General features: G+C 33.1%; 1 protein-coding gene across 1 annotated transcript in view; it reads left to right on the top strand.

Moving 5' to 3' along the window:
• The window catches only part of IL1RAPL1 (interleukin 1 receptor accessory protein like 1), a 691,792-nt gene that overhangs the window by 128,241 nt on the left and 537,420 nt on the right, over positions 1-26,131 (top strand). The gene's annotated exons all lie outside the window — the stretch shown is intronic.

The raw sequence follows: 26,131 nt of genomic DNA, 5'->3' as shown, positions 1-26,131 counted from the left end.
AGCAGCCTGCAGTATGAAACCATTGAGGAACTTTGAAGAACAGGATTAAAAGATGTAATCCAGAAACTGTATGAAAGGAAAAGATAGACTAATCCTGTTGCAAGACCAGGAATAATAAGTAGACAGTTATCTATTGACAATATAGAATTACCTATATGACCTTATAATGCCCCAGAAGGAGTGGAAGGCCTCCAACATATTGAATAGGCCCCTGTGGTGAATTTTTTGGGAACCATAGACAGAGGTAAGAAAGGATGAGCATACGTAGATGGGTTGTAATTTGCATTATTGTAGAGAACTCCATTTGAGCATTGAGGAAAAGAAAGAAAATGATTTGACCAAGATCAAGGAACAAAACTGGTGTTAGAACCCAGGATTTCCAATTTCCAGGCCAAGTACCCTTTCCACTACACAAAATTACTTCTTCCCTGACAGTGACAGATGTTGAATAATAGAGTGGATTTCTTTTGATATTTTCTACAACAATCTTTTAAAATCATACCAAATTTGAGGTCTAATCAAGCCTGAGACAGACTTTCCACATTATTGATAAGTCCATATTTTATATTGTATTAACTGATGACTTGCTGATATTTTTCATGGCTTAATAATAGCATTCTATTGGTAATACTTTTTGGGAGTAAGATATGTAATGCAATTGTCTCCAAAATCAAAGTTTGGAATCTCGTCAATCCTACCGTTGCACCCCAATACTCACTGGACTTTGTAGACAAACCCTATGTGTTATCACCCCTAGTTAGAATGGGAGCTCCTTGAGAACAGAGTGTCTAGTCGTTCTATCTGTATCCCCAATGTTTAACACATGGTTCTGCACATAACTTTGGTCTAAAAGAGAGCAATATATGATGGCTGGTTTGGGTATAGCTAAAATATTCTTAGTATTTTGTGGTAAGAGAACTGAATTTAAATTTGAAAGACCTAGGTTCATATCCCCTGCTTTCCACTAAAAACCATCTATGTGACCTTTACTTTCTAGGCCTCAATTTCCTGATTTATAAGAGGAGGGGGTTAGAGTAGATGATTTCTAAGATTTCTCCAAGCTTCATAGACAATGAATCATGAATCTTAGGACCTTAGGATATAAAAATAATTTCAGAAAATACTATATTGTACAACTAGAGTATAGGTTTTATTCCCATACTTTCATTACATGAGATAGCTTCTTATTTATTTTTGCTTATTCAAAGTTTCTTTCAATTAATTGTAATTTATTTTCTCCAGTTTTCCAATAATAGTAAATACATACACATACATATGGTAGATACAGATTAGAGATATAGATATAATGGAAAACTACCCCTGGAAAAATCACTCATATCAATCATATCACTCATATAATTTTTTTTGCTTTGAAGGATGAAATTTATAGACTTTAGATTCTAAGACTTTAGTATTGTTTATAAACCAATCTTTATGTTAAGAAACAACAACATGAAAAAACATACTGAGACTTCTAGCATCTATCTCCTTATTCATTCAGTTCCTTAGGTATTTAAACATTTTGTTTCATGATATATCAATTATGACTGGAATCACATATATGCATTTTAAATTGTTTCAGGAATAAATGTTTAAAGATATTGAAACAGGTGTGTCTAAAAAAGAGTAATTCATAAACACACTTGTATGTAAGAGAACATTAGAATGTCATACAAGGTTCAGGCTTCCATCAGTTTTTGAAATTAACACATGAATATGGCTCATTACTCAAACTGAAATTCAAATGTTTCTAGGTAGTTATTATTAAGACATTGCTTATTAGCATGTTGATATGTCCCTTTTCCGCAATAATGAAGCTGTCTACACAGACACACATATGTGTATTAATATATGTAAACATACAAGCATATGTGTGTGATTATGCAAGAGTTCTCAAAGCTACTTTTATAATATTCAAAAAAGATTGAAAACAAAGTAAAATTCATGTTTTGGGTACACCCAGTTTTAAGTATGATCTAAACCAATTAATCACAAGTTTAATGGGTGCCATACATGAAGGAAGAAAAGTAAGGAAATGATAGAATTTTTAAAGTCATTTTTGAGATTATGTAAATTTCAGTTATTCACTAGGTAAATGGATATAATAGTAATAAGTTTAAAAAGTTAAAATATAGATTAAAAACAATTAGAATTGCAAATTGCAAATGTCATTACAAATATCATTAAACAGTTTAGATAACACTTAACATTTGGAGTACTCAAATCATCAATTTTGCTTTATTTTCATTTTTTTCTTGTATATAATAAAAGTGGTCTTGAGGCCTCTTGTATAAACCATTATATGTTATATGTAACTATATGCAGACACAATATATGTCTATATGTCATGTGACATGTCTATATATTTGTGTAGACATATACACTTCCAGCAAATAATCTTTTAGTACAAAAAAGAAATCTCATACAAGAACATGAAATTGTACTTTGTTACATAAACCACTCAAATATTACACTATAAAATGGATTTTGCTCTTTAATACTGGTATATATATGCATTTCATAGTAAAATGAATTTTGGTAAAAATTCATTTGGTAAATTTGTTAAAAATGTTTTTCTCTCATACCTTGTTGGAACCATTGTAGTTCTTGTATGCAGTCCCTCATAGGATTGCTGTGAGCAAAGTATTTTGAAAATCTTAAAGCACTATATAAATTTCACTATCATTAATTTCATTTAAATTGAGGAAAAAGTCAATGTGATAGTGTCCAAGTTTCTTGTTTAAAAATTTTTAAAAAATTAGTAAAAAACATCTTTTCTTTATTTAGTATTTCACTCATCAACATGAAATTATAATTATAGAAACTCTTTTGTTTTTCAAATCTTAATTGGAGCTATAATTTCATTCATTTATAGAGCTCCAGTGACAAAATTTCCTTTACAATTCAGATCGACACTTGGGCTGGCCAGTCCTACATGTACATTCCCATATTCAGCCCCTCCATAGGCTGGTTTCTAACCATTCAAGAAAACTCTTAATTATGAAAATATCAGACTTGTATCCCCTTGAAGGCTCCAGGATGGTTGTCTCTCTGACTCCTTAATTGCTCAGTTATTGACATAGTTTTTGTTTGTTTGTTTTGTTTTAATAATACTTGCATGCGTCTTCTCTCCCTCTCTTCATCTATCTTGGTGATGTCATAAATTCCCATGGGTTCTACATTCACATCTATGCAGACAATTCCCCCATCACCATGTATAGTTCTAGACTTTCAGATGAAATTCAATTCCTAATTTTTAACTGCTTATTGGAATTTTCAAAGAGGTATACTGCAACAATCAATTAACAAATACTTACTAAATGTCTCCAATGTGCAGGTGCATTGTCCTAAGCACTATGGATTTAAAGACAAAAGTAAAATAAATAAAGAAATAGATTTCTTATCTTCAATGTGATTAAATTCTATTGTATTCTAATGGGAGGGAGACATTTAGATATACAATTATAGGCATGATATTCATGTCATCTCCTAAAAGAGTAGAACCCAGATGACCCAAGTTGGAAGTGACCACCTCCTGCAAATACCTTGCATATGTTTTGTAATGAATTTGAGCCATTATTTCTCCTAAAAGAATGTAATTTCCTTTATAACAGAGACTATGGTATTTACTTCTTTGTGATTTTTATTGCCTAGAATAGTGCCTAATGCTTAAAAAAAGGCTGATCTGTATTACAAAGGGTAGTTTTTGCACCAATGAATTCCAGGTAGATAGATCTTTTTTTTTAAATGTATTTGTATCCATATAAGTATATACATACTTTATTTATTCATTTATTATTTAGTATCTACATAGCACTTTAAGGATTACAAATAGCTTAAAACATTTTATCTCATTTAAACCTTACCAGAATGCTGGAAGGTAGGTGATACTACTCTCCCCATTTTACAGAAGTCATATAGATATTAAATGACTTATCCAGTCATACAGCTAGTAAATTTCTGAGATTTAATATGAACTCAGATCTTCCTAACTCTAGGTCTTTCATGCCATCATCCACTGTATCACCTAGCTCTCTCCAAGGTGCCAGATATGCGTGTTTAACAGGACTATCATTGTCATTTATTTTGCTTTTTATGTTAGGTGAAAGACGAGGTTTATAAAAAATGTTTTGGCCTATAGAATGTTTATTTAGGAAACCCACAGTCATCCCTAGAGTGTGAAATTAGTGTGACCATACCAAATCACCTGTTGCCCAAATAGTGACTCAGAAAATTAGTTGTTGGCTATAAGTTAGGGCTAAATAAAACTCAGGTTTTTATATATACTTTAATGTTTTTTACATACATAAAATTAGACAAAAGAAGGTGACATTTTATCTCATGCACACATTCCCTTTCTTATTTTCTCTTCCAGGCTAAGCATGGTATTTTCACTTCTGTAAAATAGTAGGAGGAAGAGGAGAAGGTGGAGACAGACAAGGCAATGATACCTAAGGTTCTTTCCAGTGTCATGATTCTGTGATTCTAACTTGATTTCATCTGCTTGAGTCATTGAGGAGAAAACAAGAAAAGCAGTATTTGTCACAGAGTATAATTCATCCTTCACAATGTCCCTGGGGATAACTCTGGGCAAAGTACTAGTTATGACATCAAGTAGTGGTGTTTCACTTTAAACAAAACATATATTTCTGAAAAGTTGATGGTAACTAGAATGGCCATTCATCTTATTTATTGTAAATAAGGTATTCCACTAAAATATCAATTCATTCAAAAAGGTCACAAAAATTCACCGATTCAAAATTTTAAAGGAAAAATGATTATTTTCTAAGACCAATCATATTCAAAATAAGAAAAGATAATACATTAGAAATCTAAAATAAGCCTTTTCTGTTGTTGTTACCTAGATCTTTAAATACTACAATATCTTTTACAAAGAAACTATATCTCTGTTCTATTCCTTTTCACAATTCTCAGCTAAAATTCCTTCTTATGTTTAGCCTTATGATACATATTGACCTCTATTTGCTTTCCTGTGTTTCAGGGCTTCTGCCTTCTTGATATGCTAAAAGATTCTTGCCTGGTACTCTTTGAAAATTATTTTTATTAGGAAAAACATTCACTGATAAACTATTGAAGCAGTTCTTTCTACCACAACAATTACAACAATATCTTTCCATGAAATTCAGCATATTTTCTATGTACTGGACTTACTTGTTGCTTAAGAAAACAACCCATTGTTTATAGAAGCTCACATTAGACTTAATACCTCGAAGTAAGAACAAATAGTAGAATAGTCAAAAATTAGGAAAAAAAATAAGATAAGGTTCAGAAAGAACTGAACTTGAAGTCAGATAGGACAAAGTCAGGTTTGGGCAAAGTCTTTGACAAAAATAATAAGAATTTTTATAAGCAAAATGAGGAGGTTGGTGATTCATAAAGTCCTTTCTTAGCCCTAAATTCTGGGGTCCAATGAATCTGAATTTCCTTTTTCTCTTCTGTAAAATGAGAGTGTTAGGTTGATCTCAAATAATATTACATATTTCAAGTTCTAAAATTCTGCGTTTCAAGGAATATAAGCAAATTTCACAAATGTTTCTATTTGTTATTGTATCTAAATGTCACATTTATAGTTATTTCAACTTGGGTGAATACCGCAAGATGAGAGGTGATTTTCTGGATGTATTGGGGTTGTTTTAAAGCAAGTACTTTGCATTTTTTAAATTACTGCAGAGATGTGGGTTGTCATTACAAGCAAGTAAAAACTCTGGAGCAACAATATGACTGTTACCCATTTGTTCTGAAGGCAAACGGATTTAATAGCTTGTCTCAAAGTTCCTTCCTGGTATCTTATTCCATCTATAGTGAAATTAAAATTCTTCATCTTAAATGTTCTGTAGAGAGGGAAAGAATCAGTTAAAAACATGGTTTTGATCATTATGTTTCCATAAAAGATGTAAAAGAGAAAAACATGAAGTTTGAAAAAAACTGGAAAGAAGGAGGGGGTAGCAAGATATTAGAAGTATTAGTGAGGAAGGCATCATTGAACAGCAGAGTTTAGAAATATCTGTTACAGCAGAGAAGAACATCACTGACAAAATAGGGAGCAAATGTGCTAAAGTTTAACAAGTAATTTATTCTGTGATGGTAATATTCTATGAAGTGTAACATTTTGAGTGGCATTTTTCACCCTGTAGCAACATAATAGAAAACTATATTAAGAAATTTGGCAGCATTAAGCTTCTGATAATGATATGTTCAGTGAGGGACAGTATGACTTGTAGTTAATGAAGCAAGCCTTGTAGTTAAGAAGACTTGAATCCTGACCCAAAGTTCTTCATGTTGAGAATGTGACCCTGGTTGAATCAGTTCCTCAGGCACCTTTCTGAAATTTTGAGTTGAAAGGTAGATTCAAGAGCTTAATCATCAAGAGTTCCATATAGCAACAAAATCATAGGTACAGTCCAAAGCCCTCAGTGAACTTTCATTTATTTATTTATTTATTTCTCCCAAAGGTCCTTCTATCTTGAGGCTTTTTGAAAGTGCTGAACCAAGAATTAAAGGGTTGTGCTTTGCTTAAGTTAGGATGATATTCTTGTTATATGGACGTTGAAAGATGCCCAAAATGCAGCTGCATATCATGACTTGGACTGTTCTGGCCTGGATATGCTTCTGCTTTTAGTTCAGTTTTGGAGTAGACAGGATTATCTACAAGGTAGAAAAGTTTACAGGGAATTTTAAGTCATTGTCCCTGGTTCTATGGGCCACAGAAGATATGGTAACATAACATGACTTTTGGTTGTTATTGTTCAGTCATTTCAGTCATGTCTAACTCTCATCACCCCACTTGAGATTTTCTTGGCAAAAATACTGGAATGGTTTGCTATTTTCACCTGCAGCTCATTTTATAGATGAAGAAACCGAGTCAAACAAGGTTAAGTGACATGCCCAGAGTCACAAGTAAGTGTCTAAGGCCAGACTTGAACTCAGGTCTTCCTGACTTCTGGCCCAGCACTCTATCCACTGTGCCACATAGTTGCCCAGCTTAGGACTTTAAAGACTATAAATAATCATTTTCTTCTATCAGCCTCCTGTTATCAGAAAACATATGAATAAAAATGTATCAAGATTCTTTGCTGGGGGTTTACACAAAACCCACTGTGTGAGATTCAGGAGACAATAGTTTAATCTCTTTGAAACATAAAGATGTTTTTGAGTAACCGTATTTGGATATATTAAAAGCCTATTTTCCTCTCTTCTTGACCAAAAATAAGAATCAAATATTTTCAAGGTAAACACATTTATTTAAAATCCTGATTCAATGCAACATTTATTAAGGGCTTGGTATACTCCAGGAATTTCGCTAGCTTCTGGCCACATAGAACCTCAAATGAAACAATTCCTCACCTCAAAGAGCTTATTTTCTAATGGATATCTTAATATATGAAGTTTAAATATTAAATAATATTTTATTATTTGAATCTTTGCTCAAAGCTGCAATGTGTTTCTTTGATAAAAAAAGACCTTAGTTATATGACTACAAAAGAAAAATTAAAGCACAATTCATAGAAAGTGGTAGAATTTTTAAAGTAATGAATTTCAATATGAGTACTATTATTTTTAAATTGTAACCTATCTTCCATTTATACCAATATCAAAACAACAGATATATGGAAAAAGCATAAAAGAGATCCCATTTTGATAGATCTATAAATATATTTCTCCAGAAGAATATAGTGAGATACAGCAAAGCATATTGTAAATTTGTTATTGCACTTAAGTTTTCACCAAAAAGATTAGTTAATAGTACGGTAAAAATTCTAGCAAGTTAAAAAACAAATCTACAAGAACTGTATTGCTAATTAACTGACCTAATGGCAATGATATTTTCCAAAAACCTCAAACATAGCAGTGGTGCTCATTTATAATACAGTGCTATGGTGTCAAATAATGCAGTTTTCTACCACCTTCATAATCATATTGGCAGCATATTGAACTGTTTACCATAAACCAAATGCTGCTTTCTTGTGCTTCAACATTCAAATTTTACAATATGTGAAGCCTAGCAAATGCATTCTATCAGAATAATGCTTCTTTTCAGATAATTCTTATTGTTCTTTTTACAATTGATGTTCACATTTTTAAAAATAATAGAATACAAAAGAAAGTAAGGGGGCAGCTAAGTGGCTCAGTGGATAGAGCACTGGCTCTAGAGTCAGAAGGACCTGAGTTCAAATCCAGCCTCAGATACATTATACTTACTAGTTGTGTGACTCTGCCCAAGTCACTTAACCTCAAATGTCTCACCAAAAAAAAAAAGTGGGGAAAAAAAAAGTAAGGACCATAGTATACTTAGAACTAAATAGAACTCCTTCATTCTTAACAATATGCTAACGATTATTTAGCCAAGTGGATTTCTTTGTGTATCAACTCACATATTAATAAGCACTTCACACTCCCCATGGCACTTTCTGTTGGAACACACTAGCCCAGATGTATCAGTGCATATTGATTCAATCATCCACTTATAATCATATGAATATATCTTTCCATTTCCCTTGATATTTTCACTCACCTGATCTAAATATAAGTCAAAAGCAGAAATGAAATTATAATTCACATTTTAATCGTGGTGAAATAGAAGAGAATCTCAAAGATTTATGAAGACACTTTGTAATTTTTCCCTCTCTCCAAAATAACTCTCTACTTGCCTACTGACTTGTTACTGTTACTTTAAGTTTAAACACTAGGATTGATTTTGAAAGGCATTCATGAAAATAGCTTAAAAAATAGAAAAGGTCAAAGTATGACAAATAAGGATTTCATGTCCTGGAGTAATAATATGCTTAATGGTTACTTTATGACTTGACAAAGGTCGGTATTTTTTTTTAAGGGCAGTACCTCCCAAATTGCTATTCTTATGTACAATGAGTATATAATTATATTTTTGGGAAGCATTAAAGTATCCTTAAAATTCTATAAATATGTTATGTAGTTCTTAGTAGTTCAAGTCAGACTCAGATGCCTTATTGGTAAAATAGCCATAGTGTCAGAAATGCCTCAAAACAAAATCCAAGATTAGTATTGAGCCAAGAGGATGCCAATGATAAAAGAAAACAAAACATCACGAACCAAATGGTCCCTGGAAACCTGAAAAAGTGAATGCATTCTACTAAAATGCATAATGCCTGAGTTTATTAGCTTTTTATTTTTTCATTGTGTTCCCAAGTATTTAGCTCCATAACAGCTAAATAAATATTTGGTTAATGAAGAAATGATTGCTTATTTTACTTCCATGGAACAATTTTATGTAGTAGAGTAATCTATGTCAATAAGAATAATCATTTCATTGTATTTGAAGAAAAAAGTCTATAACAGTATAATTTATTCAGCATTATCATAAGTGAATATTCCATATAACTGAAGTTTATAATAATTCAAAGTTTTTTTTTAAAAAGAATGATTTGGTTAGAAATTTTTAGAAAATCTATTGTCCAATTTCCTGTTGTCTTAAATAGGCTATATTAAACACCTCAATACGTTTAAGATGAATGTGTAAATAGATTAGTTTTACAAAGTTACTTGAACAACTTACCCTTGGTCACCCAGCTAGTCAAGTATCAAGGATGAGCTCTTTCTGACTCTCGATTCATCATTCTATCCATTGCAACACTGTGCCTTTCATAGTGAAATTTTCATCTGTTCTTAATGACTCAAGATCAGAATTATAAACAACAATTATTGCATTGTAAATACAATGATGCTATTAAAGGTTATTTAAGTATATAGTAATAATTTTCACTATACTTAATGGTGCAGACTTCTCAGCTTTTAAGCATGGGTGTACACCTACTCTTTATACTTGTCTCTGTCTTCTTCCTTTCTATACATTTTTTTCTTTTACTTTCCTTCTACTATCCTTGTGGTTTCCTCAAAGCATTCACTCTGATTAGTTTCTTCTAATCTACCAATCCCAGAGGACAGGCCTAGGAACAAAAGATAACAGTTCCATGAAGGTAAAGTTAGTCTTATTTAAGAGGGAGCAGGAAAAAAAAAACTTTTTTGAAAATTAGAGCTTCTAGAAGGTGGAATGGGCTGTGAAAGGCAGTAGGTGGTCCTTTTACAACAGGCCTGCACAACATACTGCCCATGGAAAAATGTAGGGTTGCCATTGAACATGCTCCTGTTTGTCACATGACCCGCAGCAACCAACCATAGTTGGTCTGTTGCGAATCTAACCTGTCACATGTCTCTAGTCTAACCTGTCACATGACCAGTGGTAGCCAACCATCCTTGTTCTGTCTATAGTCTAACCTATCTGCTGCCTGAGGAACTTCACAAGTTGTACAAGTCTGTTCTAGAATGTTCTTAAGCACGAGTCTGGATAATCAATTCTTCAGTATATTATAATGGAGATTCCTTTTTTTATGGGTTGGACTAGATGACTGCAGAAACTCCTTCCAATTCTAAAATTTTGTGATTTTATGATTCTTCTATGGGCTATGCAGCCAGATATCCAAGCTTTTTTTAGAACTGCATCAAAACATAGAACATTAGCTTTGAATAAGTGATAAATGGGATTTTTTTTAACATCAAGCTCAAATGTTTTAATGATAATTAAAACATGGCAATTTTTTTCCTGTTTTTGTACTTAAATTTAGAATACATTTTAAAACTCAAAAAAAGTGTAATGAATAAACTAAAGCAATAACTAAGAGACAAGTGTTTTGACTGTGGAAATGCATGCAAGTGATAAAATACCAAATGGCCATCATTCCTGTACATCCCTCCCTTATATCATGGAGGAAAAAGTAATAGAGGGTGTTAAAAAGCATACAGCTCTCAGGTTATGTTCAAATATGAATTAACTCTTGGCATGTTTTTATATGATCTTTGTCAAATAATTAAGTTGATATGTTTCCAGAGGAAATAAATCCTATCTGTAGTGACATTCTTACTATAAATTAAATCAGAAAGCATAAGGAAGTTGGAGATAAATAGAATATCTGTTTCTAATTAGAAATGGAGGGGAGGATGAGTTGCCAGTGCTGCATACCTGAAAGCTACAAGAAAAATCATTTCATGACACACCTAATCATCTTACCTGGCAGTAATCACAATCAAGCTTGAGAGGAAAAGGATGCAATTCTATTTCATTCAATAAACTTTTATTAATGATTAATGTGTAAAAAGTATTATATTAGCATATATGAAGTCATTGTACCTACTGCACTGTGCTATGGAGTGCATTCTCATTAAATCTGTAGTTTTGTTCTGTTTTGTTTTGTTTTTTAAAGATTAATTTAACCATCTACATTAAAAAAAAATTAAGAGGATACATCGTACAAAATAGGCCATGCAGCTGGATAGATAGTTCATTGAGCTATCTCTTCAATATATGCACATAAAGGCAGCTACATAGTACAGTAGCTAGAGTGCTGGGCCTGGAGTCATAAAGACCTGAGTTCAAATTCAGCCTCATATACTGTTTGATCCTGGACAAATCACTTTACCTCTGTTTGCCTTCATTTCTTCAACAGTAAAACAGGAATAATAACAGTACCTGCCTACCAAGGTTGTGAATCTCAAATGAGAATATATTTGTAAAGTATTTAGCATAGTGCCTGGCACTAGTAGGCATTTTATTGTTATTGTTGGGTCATTTTTAGCTCTGACTCTTCCTGACCTCATTTGGGGTTTTCTTGGGAAAGATACTGGCATGGTTTGCCATTTCCTTCTCCAGTTAATTTTATAGTTTGAGGAACTGAGGCAAACAGAGTTGAATGACTTGCCCAGGGTCACACAGCTAGTAAGTGTCTGAGGCCAGATGAGTCTTCCTGACTTCAGACCCTGCACTCTATCCTCTGAGTCACCTAGCTGCCAGTAGGCAATATATACTTATTTTCCCCAAAGATCTTAGACAGTTGTTGAAAATGGGTATTGAACAGGGCTCAATTTTGTATAGTAATAGGTTAGTATATAAAACATTTGAATATTATACCATGCTTTCAGTTTTAACAAAACATTCATTACTAAAAAGCCTTTTGGTCTGTGTGTGTGAGTGTGTGTGTGTGTATGTGAATGGGGGGGGATGTGGGTGTGGGTGTGTGTGGGTGGCTGTGTATGTGTGTGAATATTTTCCTGATGATGATAAATGCCTGTGGATAAGGAAAAAAAAGTATAATCTTGGGGAAAAATACATTTAAATTATATCAGATAATTACTAAAGTTAATCATTGCAATAAGTTATTCTATGTAAAATGCAGATTTATTATAGTATTACTTATTTGCTAAAATCACAGGACTTCAATATCACCTCTGTGGGCCTATGAACTTTGAAATATTCGTTCTACCTTTAAATTTATTTCATTCCTAACCTTATCTTTTCATATTCTATGTCTCTTTGGGGCAAGAAATTATAATGAATTTATTTACAGCAACCCATCAGAGTTTCAGAAACAAAGTGACCTTGAAAAAAAAAGTCCTCATGAAAAATAAACATGAAGAAAATATGAAGGATGGAGTCCAAATATACACAATTTCTGACTAACTTTTTGATTCTAATCGGGTTCATCTTGAGCTTTTTTCATTTGAAATAGTGTGTTATCATATAAGTGAAAGCACTTAAGTCAGTTTTCTCTTCAATTCATATATTAATTTTGGTACTAGGCAGCTAGGTGGCAGAGTTAATAGAGCAGTGAGCCTGGTGTCAGGAAAAGTCATTTTCCTGAGTTCAAATCTGGCCTCAGCTTATTAGCTTATTAGCACTGTGACCCTGGGCAAGTCACTTAAACCTATTTGCCTCAGTTTCCTCATATCTAAAATGAGGTAGAGAAAAACAATGGCCAATGACTTGCCATGAAAACTCCATATGGGGTCACAAAGAGTTGTATACAACTGAAGCAACTAAACAAACTCACTTAGACTTATCCACTGCTACAAACATGGGAAACAGAGATGCAGAAAGCAGTATGCACTTGAATTATGACTTTATCTTTGCTGTATGACCTTTCACTCTTATCTCTAAGTAAAATTTTTGATAACTGTTAGTCTATTTGTCTCATTTCATTCCATTCTTGAGCCTAAACTATCTGCCTAGCCTAAGTCAGGCCTTACCTGTTCTGTTTATTTAACCTTTTTAAAAGGGAAAGAATATCATATCCTTCTTATTTTGATTATGATCCAGAAATACAATGAAAACTGAGGACCAATGATTATGCTGTAGATTTACGTAACTTTTTTCACCTGTCAACATCTTTTGACAGTGGCTCCTTAATACATATAGGATGTCCCTCAAAATGCAATACCTAGCACTTATTTTAATTTATATATCAGGTTCATAAATGTCATTTTTTAAATATTTCATCAGTCATATAAATTTAGCTACAATTTTGTAAATATAAATTCTAGTTTAGAAGTTCATTTAAAATACTTTTCTTTTTCCTCTTTTAGTAGTTGTTTTGTTTGTTTCTAAGAATACTAACAAAATATCTATCATAGTTCTTTCTGATGCTTTTTTCTAATTTTAATTCATAAAATCTAAAACTCTTCATAAAACTGAGACCTGATTGTGCCAAGCTTTAGCCTGAAGCAATTTTCACAGCTGAGTATTACAACCCCTGAAGACCTGACTGCACTGGATCTGCAAAAATAGTTTTAAACATAATTGTATTAATAGGCCTCTGTGTTAATGGAACAGCCACCCTACTCTTAACAAAGCTGGTCTGAAGAGTGTGACAGAAATAAGAAGAAAAGAAAAAAAAAAAACAGCTCATGTAGCCTTCACAATGTGGGGGTGTGAAAATCAGGCTTTGCTGTAACTGTTCTTGACCCAAACTTCCATTACCCCCAAAAAATCACATCTTAAAGATATATTCAAATGATCCAATCCCATAAGCTACTCTCAGGGATATAGTTAGGCAGTTCCTGAAGATCATTAACCCTTTCAAGATAGTACTATAATACACTAGAGACTATAAACACAGAACAAATGGGGAAAATAAATCAAGATATTAAATACCTAATTTTAATGTTTTTGTTTTTGTGGTTGTTTTGAACATTAATTAGAAATAATAATTATATGACTTGCAATAATAATTTTCATGAAACTATAAATAAATAAATACAAATTTCATGAAAAAATAAATTTCCTGGCACTTGAATTTCTTAATATATTACACTTAAATTGTTATAGTTCTTTTATAAAAGCTTCAGATTCCTGAGCTTTTTTGCTCTGGCATAGCTAAGAAAAATATTTTAAACAGACATTTGAAATTACCTAACAAATAGCTCCATCTAAAGATAAATGGAGCAAAAAGCTCAGAGAGTTTCTTCTAGTAGGGAATAGACGAATGATTCCTTATGTACCTTTTGATCAGTTTATGCTTTAGTAGGAGTTACAATAACATTAGAGAGAGCCACAAATACCTTCCTCATTGCTATACTACCCTACAATGTAATGATCGCTAGATTTGGAGTCAAAGTACCTAAGTTCACAACCTGATTCTTCTCCTATGTGACCGTGTATATATCACAACTTCCCAATACCTCACTTTCTTCAATACAGTGAACAAGGAGGATGATTTGTTGTTGTGGTTCAGTGGTGTGTGACTCTTCATGACCCCATTTGGGATTTACTTGGCAGAAATAATGGAGTACTTTGTCATTTCCTTCTCTAGCTTATTTTACAAATAAGGAAGCTGAGGCAAACAAGGTTTGCCACCTTACCTTTCCCAGAGGATGACTAGGTAACCTCTATGATCCCTCACTACTCTAAATAAATGATCTAGGTCACTTTGTTGCCTCAGGGTTCAATTAGTTGAATTGCTGTTCTCTTTTAATATATAAATAATCTTGGATATAGTAACACGCTGGACAGCTAGGTGGCACAGTGGAGAGCTAGGCCTGGATTCAGGAAGACTCATCTTAGTGAGTTCAAATCTGGCCTCACACATTTAATAGCTGTGTGACCCTAGGCAAGTCACTTAACCTTGTTTGCCTCAGTTTCCTCGCCTCTAAAATGAGCTGGAGAAGGAAATGGGAAACCATTCCAGTATTTTTGCCAAGAAAACCCCACAGAAGAGGTCTACTGGGTCATGAAGAGTCGGACACAACTAAAACAACCAAACAATAACACATTAAATCATCCTTACCCCTGTATAGTTTATCTGTGATCTCATCACTGCCCTTTGGTGAAGATCATAATCTACGCACTCCTTTTCTTATGTGATTCTTGGTCCAGGTGCCCCGTTTATCTAATACATTAAAGGTCTTCCTTTAGGCCTTTTTTTTTTTTCCATGAGTATTGAATCAGGACAGAGATTATCCATCCATTTTTCCTCACTCTCTCCATTTGACTGACCAACTTCCATTTCCAATCATATATTTCATCAGTGATAACCTTTCTGCCACTTTCTGCACCAAGGTCAATACAAGAACTAAGTTGCAGTGTACTTTTGACCAAAAGCCATCTTTCTATTGTCATTTGGGTCACCCTAAATGTTGATTCTTCAGTGATTGTGCTGTTTAAATAATATTTTTCATACAGAATCACCAAAAGAGCATGTGTGTGTGTGTGTGTGTGTGTGTGTGTGTGTGTGTGTGTGTGTAAGGTAGGATTTTTCAACTGGTAGACAAAAACAGACAGCGTGAGATGGCTAAAAGTGCTGCATTTTAGTATATAAATTAGTTAAATATTTTCACTAAGATTTCAGGTATATCCTTTGTTGCACTCATGAAGAATACTTGATAAAGGCTCATCTTTAATATGTTAACTTTTGATGTATTTACTATTTTTTCTACATGTATCAGATTCCTTATTTGCATGCCTTATTTAGTATTTGTATCTTGTCTAACATCTAGCATAGTGCTTTGAATGGCTCTTAAATATTTGTTTTTATTGTTTTTGTTTTATTGCTGTTTTTATGATGATGACAAATGGTTTAACTGACTGTTAATACATTGCAAAACATATATAGACTCCTCCTGACCAAATCTCTTTGGATATGGTAGAACCTGGAGAAATGAACACAATGATGATTGGGTTAGAATGTTCTTCCTCTCTATTATGTAGTTTTACATTGGGCAATAGCATTCTTTTACTAACTTCCACAGTGAAAAGTGAAGAGCTGAGCCCCCTTCCTGGATATTTCTATAAATTTAAATTCATATCTGGAATAAAATCATGGGGCAATATGAATTTGACCTAAGCATCCACAGAGTAAAGACTACTTGCACTTGAATGGGAAAGAAACTACCATAGTAAAAGAGGACTCATTTAAATTAATTTGGGGCAGGCCAGATTACAGAATATTTTAAAATATTTACAACTTGATTACATTCAGTTTACAGCAACTGAAGTGAACTGTTCACAGTGTTTACAAAGCTTTAATGAATAGATATGACTAATTTGTAATTTATAGCATCCATTCTCGTATAATATGCTAAAGGCCATAAAAAGAGTTTTTGTTTTCTCCAGCAGTTTAAATAGCCTACAGAAATCTTGTTTACTGGATTAATTTATTTATGTGCCCTTGCTTCAAAGATTTTACAAATGTAATGCTCAGTCAAGATCAAGTTATCAAAAATTTGAAGTTAGTTTAATCCATACTAATGAGATTTTACCGTATATGAATGACTTTTCAAAATTCTTTAGGAGAATTAACTGTTTTTAATATCCCCAAGGGACAGGTATATATTATTATCTCAATTTTACAGATGAAGCAAAAGCAGAAAATATTTTTTCTTTTACTTTATCATCTCAAGAAAGCATTTGATCTAGGCCCAAATGAGTTAAATTCTCAATGCTGAATGATTTGAATACCCAAGGACCTTTATTCCCTCTCTATCTCTTTTTACAAATTCTTTTTCAATTCATTAATATAGTTGACTTTATTTTTTTTAAACAAAGGAAATTCTCTTGGACTTTAGCCTTCACTGCCCCCAGCTTCTCCTACCCTCACCCCTCCACTTCACAGTCAAGATTCTAAGAAATGTAAATAGAATGCAAATTTGGTCTCCCAGTGTTAAATGGAGACCCTATTCTTACTTTATTTTTAATTGTCCCCTCCATATATTTGCATCACAGAGAGAGTCTTGTGCTAATATGCATTCAGAATTCTGTAGGGCACATAGAGTTTTCAATGGCAAATATATCAAACAAAGGCAATAGGTAAGCAATATTCACTAATTGGCTGCAAAGTGCATACTTTCAAGAAAGCTTAATCTTAAATGCACCACAGGGAAACTTTATGTACATCATACTTAAATACTTATCTAAATATTAGGCAACTATGGACTAGAACTCCACTTTTACAATCATCTCTTTTATATCTCCACATCTTCTTAGAAGGTATTCCTATGTTTCTCAAGGTAGCTTTCTAAAAGATATTCAAGATTTTACATGGGGTGGGGAAATTAATGGGGGAGGGGAAAAAACTAGAAAGAGGGATGGAGGCGGTTGTACTTGCATTTGATTGTGGCAAGTGTTTACAATTACATAAGTAGCTGCAAGACTCAACCAAGATGAGTTTGGGTGGGAATGAATGACAACCCATTCCCTCTCTTATAAAGTGTCCATTTTTTTTATGCATTTCTCTGGTACATAGTATCATAAAACTAAAACTGGAAGGTATCTAAGAAGTCATCTAGTTCAATTCTTTAATTTTATAGATGAGAAAGCTGAGACACAGGAAACTTAAGTGATTTGTCCAAAGTCACACCTATAAAATTCATTAGAGGTAAGAATTTAATAAGTTCTGTCACCCAAATAGTGATATTCTTTGCATTGTACCACTCTTCAGGTAACATTTCATATACAGTAAGTAATTTAAAATGTTTTGAATGCATGAATGGTTACCTTGAAAATATTTTCCTACTAATTTTTTTATTGTTTTTGTCTCATGAATTTTTTATATCACTTTCATTTTAAGATTATTCACTCCCCTCATTATTTATAGATAAGCCTTGTCTAGTAACAGAAATACACATACACATATGCATACATATGCATATATGAGTGGATAGATAGATCAATAAAACCAATCAATATATTAACCATGTCTTACTGTACCAGAAGTATTAAACACTGGTATTCCCTCCTCTCTTCAAACAGAATAGGTAAAATGTCTAAATCTGTGGCTATTTTCATTGTACGATGTCCCATTTGGTTTAATTCCCTTTTCATTTGCATTTTTGTATATTGCTATATTTTATCACTATTTATTACAAATTTATATGCTATTTTTTAATATATTTCTACATTATTGCTATTTTTACTTTGCATACTTTAGCGTGGCCTTTCTCATTGTCCTAAAGACCCAGATTCCTTTGCACTGCCAAGATGTATCAAGCCCTTATTAAACATGTTTTAAATCTTATACTAAGGCTTACCAAGATATTTGGATAGGAATGAGTTTTATGTGGGGGGGGGGGGCAGGGCACTGTTTACAAAATCAGAAGCAACATAAGAAATGAAAATTTCCCAAAAAGTTTAGGTTCTACTCCTATTCATAGACATCATCAATTAAGTTTTTTTTGTTTGCTTTTTTTGTTTGTTTTTGTGAGGCAATTGGGTTAAGTAACATACCCAGACTCACATAGCTAGTGAGTGTTGTTGTCTGAGGCCGAATTTGAACTGAGGTCCTCCTGACCCCAGGGCCAGTACTCTATCCACTACTCCACCTAATGGCCCCCATTAATTAGTTTTACCAGAGATTTTGAATATGGCATTTGAATATCAGACTGGAAGTAATTTTGTGCATTTAAACATAGAATACATGGATTTCCTATGTTAATATTTGTACATTAATTCATACTATGAAATAAAATGGTTTTCACATCAAATAAATTTTTTTCACACGTGTTTCACATATATGTGTGTATGGGTGTACATATATGTAACGTGTGTATGTGTGTGTAAAACAAAAGCTCACACTTCTTTAACAAGATGAAAAATGCTAAAATCTTTCCAAGTAAATATAAAAATAAGGCAAAGATATTACCCTCTAGCCACTATTATTGGACATATTTGTAGAAATGCTAATGTTAACAGTAAGACAAAAGAATTGAACATATGAAATTGGTAACAAGTAGATGAAGTTAATTTTATTTGTAGTTCAATTTGCTTAAGAAATCATGATATGATAATTATTTGCCTAGAAAAAACCGTGATAATCAGCAGAACAACCAAGTGAAACATTTAATATTTTTCATAAGATTTTAAAAGCTAAATTCACATATATAGAGACACAATTGTTAATGCAACTATACATATATGAAGATATCCCCCAAGTATATATCTATATAAAATCATAAAATATATTAATAAATCAATCAAAATATATACCTGACATATAAATACTATTCCAAAACACTCATCAAAGAAATTAGAATGGCTTAAATAATTGGAAAGTCAATCATTGCTCATGCTTGAACTGTGTCAATATAAATTAGAATAGAACTTTAAAATAATGTAAATATTTAGAATTTAGTTTAATATAAACTAAGTTATCAAGAGCTTATTATATGAAACTAGACAAAAATGAAATCCATTTGGAAGAACACAATTCTAGAATCTCATGAGTAGAACAAGGTCTAGTATTTCAAGGGAAGAATGATTTCAAGGGAAGAATGTAGAAAAGATTCAGAATTTCAAAGGAAGTAAAAAGGGATGATGAGGGAGTGGTATTTCTATTCCTTAAATAAAATTATTAGTCATCAAAATTAGTTCACATAGGTTAAAAATAGAAAAGTTTCTCAGTGAAACAGACTAGATAATAAAAAACAATTGGATTCAACCCAATGCTCAATAAACTTAACAAACTAAAGTACTTGAAGGACTCATTATTAGATGGGAATGCCTGGGAAAACTGGAAAGAAATTTGTGGGAAATAATAGATTTATACTAGCATCATACATTATATACCACAATACATTCCAGAAGGATATGGGGGGGAAGGAAATCATCTCATAAGAAAATTTGGAGAAAAAATGACTGCAGATATCTTTCATAATTAAGGCTAGCAGTTGAATTATGATGCAAGATGATATATGGAGATCATATTAGATAAAATAAATAATTTAGATTGCATTAATTTACACAAATTGCCTTTTTACACAAATACATACAGCCAGAATAGTTTGAATAAGAAAGCTTCATAGAAGAGGGTAGAGATTGTTTTTATCAAAGATCTCTGATAAAAAACATGATATCCAAGCTATATATGGAATTAACACAAATATATAAGATTATGATGAATAAGTTGTCAAAAGAAACAAATAATTGGACTCAGAAGAACTAAACTATTACAACAATATGGACATGATCCAAATAACTAATCATAAAAAACGTGCAAATCAAAACTTTTTTTTTTTTTTTTTTTTTTTTTTGCAATTGGCATAGATGACAAAGATGGGATTAATCAATGTAAGAAGGATTTGGCTATGAATAGATCGAACCTCTCTGAAAAACAGTATGGACTTATGTGGGGAAAATGACTTAATAGTCTGTTTAGGGTTTCTAAAGTCTTTTTTGGTTTGGCAATTCTGTGAGTCTATCTAAATCTTTAAAGATAGAGTTGCATGCCTTACTATGGGCCCATGATTCAACCTGCTTAACCTATGTTTTGACTTGTTAAATGCCAAAATGTAAGACAGTAAAATGGAAAAATAATTTGTCCATAATTTTAAGAACCTCAGAGAGAATGATGAAGAGCCAGAAGAAAGCATACTTAACCTACAATCACCCATCCAGGGGTGGGAAACAGAAGTATATGTAAAAATAAGACCCAGAGACTTGGAGCTCCTTATGTCAGCATGAAAGCAACAATGAAGACTTTAGCTATGTAGTACAGTGAATACAATATTGGACCACCTCCTTAGGAAGATCTGAGTTAAAATCCAGTCTCTGACATTTAGTAGTTGTGCAACTGTGAGCAAGTCACTTAACCTCTGTTCACCTCAGTTTTCTCATCCATAAAATTCGAATAATAATAGCATCTATCTCCTGGGGTTGTGGTGCCTGGGGGTGGGGGGAGAATGAAATAATATCTGAAAAGTGATTTGCAATCCTTAAAGCATTATATAAATGTTATCTAGGATTAGGATTATTATTTCTTCAGAGAGTAGTTGATAATATATGATGTATTTCTTCAGAGAGTAGTTATGTTATAATAGCAGTCTAGCTCGTGCAATCTGAAACACCATGAGACAGAGGCCATGAAGATAGATAGACAGATAGATACAGCATTTATTAAGTGCTTGCTATATGCCATGAACTACACTATGCTTAGGGACACAAATCCATGAAAAAAAGATAGTCCTGCCCTCAAGGAGTTTACTTTCTGATAGGGGAATACAAATTCATAAAAGAAACTGGAAAAAGAGTGCCTGCATGCCAACTCCATAACTTGGAAACAGCAGCCAGGCAATGAAGAAAGCAAGGGTGATGATTACAGGAAAGCAAAGGGTCACAGACTCTAAAGAATTTCCAGAGGTAGAGACCCAAGTTTGTGCTAGGACAGGGATTAGGGAAGTAAGAATAATGCTCCCACTGTGGGCAGCAGTAATTTAGAAACTGGCCAGGAAGAAAAATGGGAAAATGTTTCTGGGAAAATAAAAGAAAAAGACCAAATTCCTGTACCAGCGCCCAAAGTATAGGTCAGCTTACATTTAGAGAAAGGTTTCATTGCTGTGGTTGTAGCTGCTATTGGTTTGCGTATTTGCGTTTCAACCATACCTTTGATTTCATTGATTTAAGATGCTCACTATCAGAGAACAGTTTTAGAGAAGTGCTTAGAACACTGAGAGGTTAACTGTCTTGGCCCCAGGATCTCACAACTGGTATAGGCCAGAGACAGAGCTTGAACCCTCTATCCTGATTCTGAAGCCAGCTCTCTATCCAACTTAAAATGCTGCCACACAGAGAAAGATAAACAAGCAAAAAATATGTATAATGATTAATCTGAAGAAACTATTTATACATTTTTCATGTTTTGTGTTTAGCGGAGCATTTGTGATTTATGAATAGAAAGCAGAAGTGACCATTGTGTGTAATGTTGTCTAAGTTTATCGTTTTTTAATTAAAAAAAAAACAGGAGTGGCTAGAGTGAGCGAAACAACTGGCATTTATACAATGTATAAGATGCATTAACTTATTTGAGTCTTGAAACAACCATGTAAAGTAAGAATGACTAATATTATCCCCATCTTAAAGGTGAAGAATTTGAGGCACATTATTGTTAAATGACTCACACATGATCACAAAGTTAGTCAATGCCAGTGGTAAGACTAAAATCCAGGTCTTTGTTACTTCAAATCCATCATAGCTTTACTGGGCCATATTTCCTCTCTTAGGCATATTCCTGCTTCACTTTGCTATCCTTGCCTGAAATTCCCATGCTACCATATTCGCTATATCTGCAAAATGTACATGCCTTCTTTTTCCAAATTACAAATGAAAATGAATGCCCATATTTTCCAGGAGAGCTAACCTTATAACCTACAGAATCTATTAGAAGATTCTGCTTTCATATACACTATTCCCACTTCTTTCAGTGTAGACCTTCCTCTTCTTCAACTCTCACAATCTTTTTTTTCCCTTCTTTCAAGGATCAGCTTTGATGCCTCCTCTTCCACCAAGTCTTCCTTAATACCTTCAAATGTTAATACCCTCTCCTTTTTATAATTTCATTGCACGTGTATCGTATCCTTCCAACAGACAGTTCTTTAAAGCCAGGAACCCTTTCTTTGTTATCTTTGTACCATAGGTTCCTAGATCAGTGATTTAGATATGGAAGTTATTTCTTAAAGACATCTGGAATAAAATTTGGTTGAATAACACATTTCCATAGATTTTGCTCCAATTAATCACACTCACATATTTCTCCCCAGATGAAATTAAAGCTATTTAGCAAACACACAAGATTAATATACATACTGAACAATTTTTGGGAAAATAACTGAATAGCAAACCTGGTGATCTATCAAATGACTACTTTTTGTGTGTGGATTTTTTTTTAACACCCATACAGAATTCTTAAGCATCTTTTCATGCAGAAAGTATATAAAGGAAAATTGAATTATACTTTTCCAGAGGCTTCATGCTCTCACTTTTCTACTTCTAGGCTCAGAGTGAAGTCTTTGAAAATCATGAGACTAAAGAAATAACAATAGCTCTCACTTACATAGTACTTTAAGGTTTTAAAAATGGCTTTTTATGTACTATCTAATTTGATCCTCACAACAATCCTGTGGAACAAGTTCTACTATTATTCTCATTTTGAAAAGTAAACTTAAGAGAGGTTGTGACTGCCTACATCCTTATAGCTAACAAGCATCTGAGGTAGGATTTTAACCCAAATCTTCCTCACTCAAGGTCTAGTGCACTATCCTCTAAGCCATATTGGCCTCCCAAGAATGGGAAATACTAGAGCATGCAAGTCTCATATTTCAAGGGACATCTCCATAAAAGTCCCAAATATAAGAGAGAAGAAAGGAACAGTTCTCTCCTACAGTTTTATTTCTCCTTCATGTCTGGATTATGGTTTGTCAGAAGTCTCCTACACTTTTGAGCATCAAAGGTCTAATTCCTCACTTTCTGCTTCTAGCCCAGCATTTCCATTTCATGAAATACTACACATTCTGGCCCTAAAGGTCAGTTTCTTCCAACATTTTGTGATTTTACCATAGAAGACATATGGCAAAAGATAGTCCCACCTTTCTCAGATGCCTTTTCAATAATCAGTTGTCCTCCAGGTACAAGATGAAATTTCACTTTCTGACTCCTAACATTGCCAAACTTCTGATTCATTGGTATTTCCATTTGTTCTATGTCAGCACACATTACAGGAATCCTACTTTGTCATCCATAGGCAGGCATTTTTCATAGCATATCATTGCTTAAGTACCTTGCATTTGACACAGCAACTTTGACATGGTCTGATCTTCCATTTATCTCACAAAGTAGATGGGAAACAACCATTTATCAATTAGAACAAACTTAGCCACCCTGGAAATTTTGACTAAGAATAAGGGATGCCAAGTCTGGATGGTTACCACATTCCCCTGCATGATATATACTTAAGGAGACAGTATGGCTCTTCTGAGGACTGACATGTAACTTCAGATATTTTTCAGTGATAGAATAAACTCAGTGAAATAAATTCATGAAATGACATGAAATCAAAACAAAACTTAAATATACTTGGGCAGCTCACTTTGTAAGGGCAGCTCACTACTTTTAAGGGAAATGTGGAAAGTCATTTAGTAGAGTAGAAATTCTTTTCTGAAACAGAAAATGAATAAATATGATTAGTAAATTTGATTGTTTTTCCTAAATTGTTATAACTGGAACCATAACTTTCTGGAGTTCTGTTTTCACTAAATCTCTGCAGCTGGCTTTCCTAAATTCTCTATCTTCTTTTAAGACTCAAGTGCCTTCTATTTTTATCACATTCATAATTTTTAATACTACATTTAAATGGCTTGTATAATCCAATAATTTTCACTGAAATAGATCTTCAGATTGGTCCTTTGAATCACAACATGTAATAATGAAAAAAATAGAGTATCAGGAGAAGAAATCTGATACAGTTAGGGGCAGCATGATAAATTGAGAAGAGCCCCATGTTGGAATAAATGAATAAACTAATTAATTAATTAATATAAATGTTAATTAATTACTTAATGTATCCAAGCACTTAAGTTTTGGAGATACAAATAGAGAAGTAGAATAATCTTTTTCACATTTGAATTGAAGGAGATAGCACATATTAATTGGTTCATCTGTAGGGTTGACAGAAAAGCTGGAAGATTTTATAGCTGTAATATTCTTGTAGAAGATAAGGTACAAAGATCCTTATGGTGCATCAATAGGTCAGGTAGGAATAAGGCACAGTAGAAAGACATATGGAAAGACCTGAATGAACTTAGGGTTCAGTGCAGTACAGGGGTGGGGGTGGGGCAGGGCAGGTGGAAAAAACCCAGTGGACTTTGGGTTTCAGCAGCAGGGAAGATAGTAAGATCTACTGGTCCTCCACCTTATTTTTAAAAAATTCTTTGAAAAATTATTTTTAATTTATGAAATAACACAAGCATTTCCATAACATAGTGGAATAAAAAAATGATTGCACATGAAACTGCATATCTATTATGTACAACTTGCTATTCCTTTTAAACATCACGTAACTTTCTTTCTTTCCCTTTTTTTCTTCCCTCCTCCCCACCCTATAGATGGCCACCATTAGACACAAATATGTGTATGTGTATACATACATAAATATATGTATACATGCATGCATACATATGTGTATAATCACTCTCTACATACTTTTATTTATCAATTCTTGCTCTGCATGCAGATAGTGGCTTCCTTCATAGGTCCTTTGTAGTTAAGTTGTATATTTATAATAGTAAATATGATTTTTATTAGTGATTCAGGTGGTGTGATTGGTGATCTCAACTTAGTAGGGGACAGCACCTGGAGGAACCCGGGCCATAACTGTTGCAAATGGAGTGTATGCCTGATTATCAGTATAGAAGAGATGAAGAATCTGGTTAACCTCTTACATGAGGGGTGTTGAGGAGGGTATACAATAGTCCCTATTCCAGCTGAGACCCCTGGCACTAGAATGGAATCTTTTGCAAATACGGAGAAAAAACAACTGGGTTAAAGTTGCAGCTTTGCTACTTCAAGTTGTTTAATCTTGGGGAAGTTGCTTCATCTCTCTTAGCCTTAATGTCCTAATCTGCAAAATGATGATAATATTTTACTTCCTATGTCACAGGTATATTGTGAGACAAGCATTTTGTAAACTCTAGTACTCTATATCATTGTAAATTATTATTATGATGGCATTAGTATGCCAATCAATATTTCAAGAAGTGAACTATATCTAAGCCATTTCTACTGTATATCTGAAGACTTCCAATATATTCCTGTTCTAATTAGACCCCTAAAACATTTGGTAGAAATCAAAGTATCACTATATAGTTCTGTAGAATGACTTTCACCTTCTGCTCAAATGAAGCTTAATATAAAAAATATATGGTGTGTTGCAAGTACAAATTCTTTTTAAAAGACCTTCATTAAAGATGCCATAAGGATAGCCCTAAAGAGTAAGTTCTTTAGTTAACCCCAGAACAGGTATAGAGCTTGACAAGAACAGAATCCTCA

This window comes from Vombatus ursinus, unplaced genomic scaffold (genome assembly GCF_900497805.2).
Source record: "Vombatus ursinus unplaced genomic scaffold, bare-nosed wombat genome assembly UNPS02004868.1, whole genome shotgun sequence".
Classification (NCBI taxonomy): domain Eukaryota; kingdom Metazoa; phylum Chordata; class Mammalia; order Diprotodontia; family Vombatidae; genus Vombatus; species Vombatus ursinus.
Note: the sequence above shows the minus strand (reverse complement) of the source record. Positions and strands in the feature narration are given on the sequence as shown.